At 42.8% G+C, this 6,000-nt stretch overlaps 1 pseudogene; it reads right to left on the bottom strand.

Annotated features, from left to right (window-relative positions):
• Nucleotides 1-348: 348 nt before the first annotated feature.
• LOC114927224 (photosystem I P700 chlorophyll a apoprotein A2-like) lies at nt 349-4,807 on the bottom strand (annotated as a pseudogene).
• Nucleotides 4,808-6,000: the final 1,193 nt, after the last annotated feature.

Below are 6,000 nucleotides of genomic sequence, written 5' to 3'. Positions count from 1 at the left end.
AGAATGTGGGAAATAGATTAAGTTTCACGTAAAATACATCCCAAACCCTTAAAATGATTACATTTTTGATAAGCATGAAAGCCCACAGAAGGGCCAAAGCACAAGTCTTCATTTGTAGGACTTTCTTGGATGGTTCATGTAGGCTTGGGTCTTTCATTCGGGGCCTATTGGGGCACCCTGTGGGCCAATGCGTATAAGCTTGGGCTGGCTCATTTGACGACTCAGTACATGGATGTCACGAGTCTATTGGCATAGAATATGGAATCTTTTCTACGTAAGCTGGTTGTGCAAGGTTTGTTTGTTCATACAGGCAGTGTGATTTGGTAGCCAGAGCCAGCCAGTTTTTCACTAAATAGGCATGATAGTATTCAACTGCATAAAAGTAGTGCGGAGAACTAGTCAGAATTGTGCCTGCCATCCAATTCGGTGACGCATGGCGAGATTACTCTACCACTCTATAAATAGAGGCTCTCTTCACTTCATCAAATATCAAAGCAAAGAAATTGAGTAATAGCACGTATGGATATAGCTGATATAAACAGGATTTCTCAAATTGATGTCCAAATGAGTAACCTGCAAAATGCAATTCAAGGGCGCCGTAGAACGCTAAACGCGCTTTTGCTAAGTGTTAGAACACAGGATCCTGCAAGAAAAGAAGCGCGCATTGCCGCTGCCAGAGAGGACATAAGCGATTTGGAGAGGAGGCTGCAAGCGCTGCGGACGGAGAAGGAAGAACTCGTTGTGCGGGTTGCCACCTTCGGTGTCCCGGAAAACCACTAGAAAAAAAATTCTAAAAATAGTGACTTTCTACTTGTTAAGGCCTATCTTTATGTTTCGAAAATAAGTTAAGTAATGTAGTTGGCCTAATGCTTTTAAAGCTCTAGTAAAAGGCATATGTGGTTGTTTATGTAATGTAGTGCTTTATGTAGTAGTAATGAAAAAATCTTTTGGAGAAATGTTTTTTTATATACTTGAAAATCTGGGTCACTACCAGCAAAAACACCTCTGAACAAGATTCTAGCACCATGCCAAATGTGTCCGAATAAGAACATCCATGCCCAGACCGATAAACTATTCATACCAAAGGGGTTATATCCATTGAGTTGTTGTGAAGAGTTTAACCATAAATAATCTCTCAGCCAGCCCATCAAATAAGTGGACGATTCATTAAACGTTACCCTGCCACAATGTGATGTGCTTCCAATGCCAATAAAAAGTAACCCATCCAATAGTATTTAACATCCAAATAAAATGCGTCCCATGCCGAAATATCACAAGTACCCCCTCGTCCCGGGCCATCGCACGGAAAACTATAACCGAAATCCTTTTTATCTGGCATTAACTTGGAACCGCGTGCATCTAAAGCACCTTTTACTAAGATCAATGTAGTTGTATGTAAACCCAGAGCAATAGCATGATGAACCAAAAAGTCTCCAGGACCTATTGTTAAAAATAATGAATTAGTATTTTCATTAACAGCATTTAACCAACCGGGCAACCAGATGCTTCGACCCGCATTGAATGCCGGGCCGCTCGTTGAAGATAAAAGTACATCGAACCCATATTTGCTCAATGGTAATGGGTTCGATCAAAATTTGCTTTTCCGGAGTACCAAAAGCAAGCATGACATCATTATGAACATAAAGTCCCAAGGTATGGAAGCCCAGAAAGAGGCTGGCCCAACTTAAATGAGATATGATAGCTTCCTTATGGTCTAACATTCTTGCCAATACATTATCTTCATTTTGCTCCGGGTTGTAATCTCTAATGAAAAAGATAGCTCCATGAGCAAAAGCTCCTGTCATGATGAATCCGGCGATATATTGATGATGAGTATACAATGCAGCTTGAGTAGTAAAGTCTTGTGCTATGAATGCATAAGCAGGTAAAGAGTACATGTGTTGAGCTACCAAGGAGGTAATAACCCCTAAAGAAGCTAGAGCAAGACCTAATTGAAAATGAAGCGAATTATTGATTGTATCATAAAGACCCTTATGCCCACGCCCCAATCGCCCTCCCGGAGGAATATGTGCATCTAAAAGATCCTTGATACTGTGTCCAATCCCGAAATTTGTTCTATACATATGACCAGCAACAAGAAAAATAAATGCAATAGCTAAATGATGGTGAGCAATATAAGTCAGCCATAAACTTTGTGTTTGTGGACCCAAGAAGAGTTAGAATGGCAGTTCCTGATCCTTGGGAGGTCCCAAATAAGTGACTACTTGAATCAGGGTTTTGAGCATAAAGATTCCACTGACCTGTAAAAAGTGGGCCTAACCCTTGGGGATGCGGTAATACATCTAAGAAATTATTCCATCGAACGGACTCCCCTCTGGATGCAGGAATAGCGACGTGTACTAAATGTCCTGTCCAAGCCAAGGAGTCCTGACAAATGATGATTCAGACGAGATTCGGCGTTTTTGAACCATGAAACGCTCGGTTTCCATTTCGGTTGTAAGTGTAGCCAACCTGCTATGTTGGATATGGCCGAAAGAAATAATAGAAAAAGAGCTCCAGTATAAAGATCTTCATTAGTGCGTAAACCGATTGTATACCAACACCAGAATAAGCGATATTCACTGGGCCAAGAGCGCCCCCCGAGTAAAAGCTTCCACGGCCGGTTGACCAAATTGCATGAGCAATAGGTCTTACGTGTAAAGGGTCCTGTACCCACGATTCCAAATTTCCTTGCCAAGCTACATGAAAGAGATTTCCGGAAGTCCACAGAAAAATTATTGCTAATTGACCGACAAAAATATTCTGATAAAGACGTTCCTCAGTAATATCATCATGACTTTCGAAGTCATGTGCGGTAGCAATACCAAAACGAGTAGTAGGGTCCTGAGCTAACCCTTGGAAATCTTAATGCCATAATGCCTTTCAAATCCTCCTAGCCATTATCCTACTGCAATAATTCTTGCTAAGAAGAACGCCCATGTTGTGGCAATTCCACCCAGAAGGTAATGGGTTACTCCTACAGCACGTCCTTGTACAATGCTCAAGGCTCTCGGCTGAGTAGCAGGAGCAACTTTGAATTTATTATGAGCCCAAACGATGGATTCAATAAGTTCTTGCCAATAACCACGTCCACTGAATAGAAACAGCCCATACAAAATGAGCACCTAGGAAAAAAAGGCCATATGGCGGTCCCGCAAAGCCGGTCACCGGGAGCTAAGATCCTTCTCAATTGTTCCCAATGAGTTTCACTGATATTCTTGCGTCCAACATTCTCCCGGGGTGATAAGACCACAGGAGATAGTAGGAAGTCAGCACCAGAGTAACCAAAAAGGAAATTCCAACTGAGTGGCCGGGTCAAACACGTAAGGAGGTGTTGTTGACGTCGACCACCCGGCTGCCATATCATATAGCTTCCACATGTGTCCGAACATAACGAGACCTTCCGCTCGTTGAGTTCTTTTCCATGTAGTCGCGCATATAGGCGCCTGCAGGAAATCCTCTAAGGTCACATTCTCGGACATAGCAACAGCATAGTACCAGTGAACCCACTTAAGCCACTGAGACATCCAGTTACGGAGCACAGTTCTCTCGTTAAATTCAATCTGGCCATCAAATCAAAGAAAAGCTCGTCGGGAGCTATACGTAACTCCTTAGGCTTCATCTCCCTCCGGAGATATGCGATCATCCTACCCAGGGTTGAGAGGCATTCCTCTTCCTAACCACAGATCTATGGGTAATCGCATTCTTTGATACTGTACCTTACGTCGCACAGCCTTTATCCTTTCCCATCGTTGACTTTGGGTGGACATTAGGCGTGAACGGACTCTATAGCCTGCGCCCGCAAGTCTTTGTAAAACGTTCATACTAGAAACGTTGTACTTTTCACCTACGACACACAGACCAATTGAGCTGTTCACTCCGGTTAGGGCCCTTACGGAAATAGGGGTCAAATCGACCTGCATTCCTTTCACCCTAAATCGCTTAGCAAACTCAATGCATCCAGTATGTGATGTAATTGACTTACTATCAGATATCCAGATATCTGAACGCCCAGCTTACTAAGGATCTCCCGGTAATGCGACGCAACGTTACCATCAGTGATGAGAACATCATCACCGAGGATAGCGTAGTCCTTAAATGGGGTCACCCTGTTCGGGTACGCCATTTTAGCCGCTAGCCACATCACAAAGTGATGGGATAGGGAGAACAGCGCCCAGGAGCCGTAATAGCCGAGTGGCTGACCAGCCAGAAATGATACTTCGTACCTTCTCTTAGTTATAGGATAATCTAAAAGAAAAGTATTAAGACCAAGAGCACTATTGACAACAGCTGACGCGTAAGTAGGACCAAAGAATAGTGAAAACACAGTGTATATCACTGATAAGGGCCACCGATCGGTAGCGCTTTTCAGATCAAAACAATATGTATCACGTGGTTCTTTTACGCGCAGCCTGTTAATAGGTCTCTCTTGGTCACCAGCACCATCCATTGGAATGGTCCGCAACACACTCATTGCCCAATCATGGACTGGATTGAGCAGTCTTTGCTTCATGTAATTACATATAGCAAAGATCCGGCGTTTACCGGCTCCAGGAAATTGCTGAAACAACCTACCTGTATATAAAGGTATTCCTTCATAGGCCGAAGTGATAGTGGCCATATACTGACCAATAGCATCTTCGAACCAATCCAGAGCCTCATTAGCTAATCTCGTTGTAATGAGTGTAACTATGTGAAACGAATCGTTACACTGCACTGAGTTACACTCATTTCGTACCTCTTCTGCCATACTTGCTCTCGAGAGACATGGACCAAAAAGTGCTCTTTCATGAGAGAGGGTAGCCATAGGGAAACCTGTGGCTGGATGGAATCCTTTAGAAATAGGTAGAATCAATTATGATGGAAGTTGTGTTCTAGCTAAGTAAATGGTGAGTGATGACAGCCGGCTCCATCCTTATCTGGAAAGCGTAGTTGCTCACTGGTCTAGCTCTATGGCACCGACAACCTTCAGCGCTGGTGAAACATACGCCCTATATCCATTATCCATTTAGGGGGTAGGATACGGCATGCTTTCTCAGGGAGACATATCCATGCAAACAACTATTTTCCTCCCGATAAAAAGAGGAGGAGTTGGAATTGACTGTTGTAAAATGTGAAAGGGTCCTATAATTGGTTAGGTAATTCTGATCAACTCGAAACCTCTTTCGTTCTTGTTCGTTTAAGAGGCAGCTTTCGTCGGTCTGATTCTTGAGTAAGCAATTGGTCTTGAAACTAAAGTGGCTTCCGGCCCTATTTCTTAACTACTTCGACTGCTGATTCTACTATCTTCCTAGTGTGATCTCAAGCCTGACTGCACACAAAGTACGCTTCCTTCCCTCAACAAGGCATTGGTTCATCTTTCTCCTGTTTCCTCCACTTGCTGAAAAGACTTTCGCTCCACTCCTTTCAAAAGAAAGTAGGAGTCCCAACAAGGATCAGTCATTCGATTCAAACCCTTGACACATAGTTTCAATAAATAGGTCGAGCGGCTTTATCAATTAGATCTATCCTTATTGAAACGGCAAGCCATGCTTCAAGCTAAGCCTTCTATTGATTGCTAAACTACAGGTGTAGAAGATTCTCATTCTGAACCTGCCTAGCCCCTTTCTTGCAAAGAGGGATTATGATCGGCATCATATCACACACAGAGGTAAGGAATGCCTATGATTAGGTTTTTTATGTTTTCTATACAGTATACATACCAACATCAACTCTTGAGTATTACCCTAGAGAGAAAATATCAGAATTTTGACGTTAATATATATGTATATATATATACTATATCAACCTGTATAAGTGCCTAATTACACACTTACAGCGTTGCGATATAGCTATATCATTTTGTCTCTGCTATATGCTCAGCCACAAGTGCGTGAGGATGGAATGTCCTCACCCAAGATCCTGGATGGATTTGGACAGATGATCTTTCAAACCAAGGCCAACTCCTGGGCTGAACTGGCATAAGGGATTCAAAACAAAGTTGGGAAGGATTAACCTGAT

The sequence above is a fragment of the Arachis hypogaea genome, unplaced genomic scaffold (genome assembly GCF_003086295.3).
Source record: "Arachis hypogaea cultivar Tifrunner unplaced genomic scaffold, arahy.Tifrunner.gnm2.J5K5 arahy.Tifrunner.gnm2.scaffold_63, whole genome shotgun sequence".
Lineage (NCBI taxonomy): Eukaryota > Viridiplantae > Streptophyta > Magnoliopsida > Fabales > Fabaceae > Arachis > Arachis hypogaea.
Note: the sequence above shows the minus strand (reverse complement) of the source record. Positions and strands in the feature narration are given on the sequence as shown.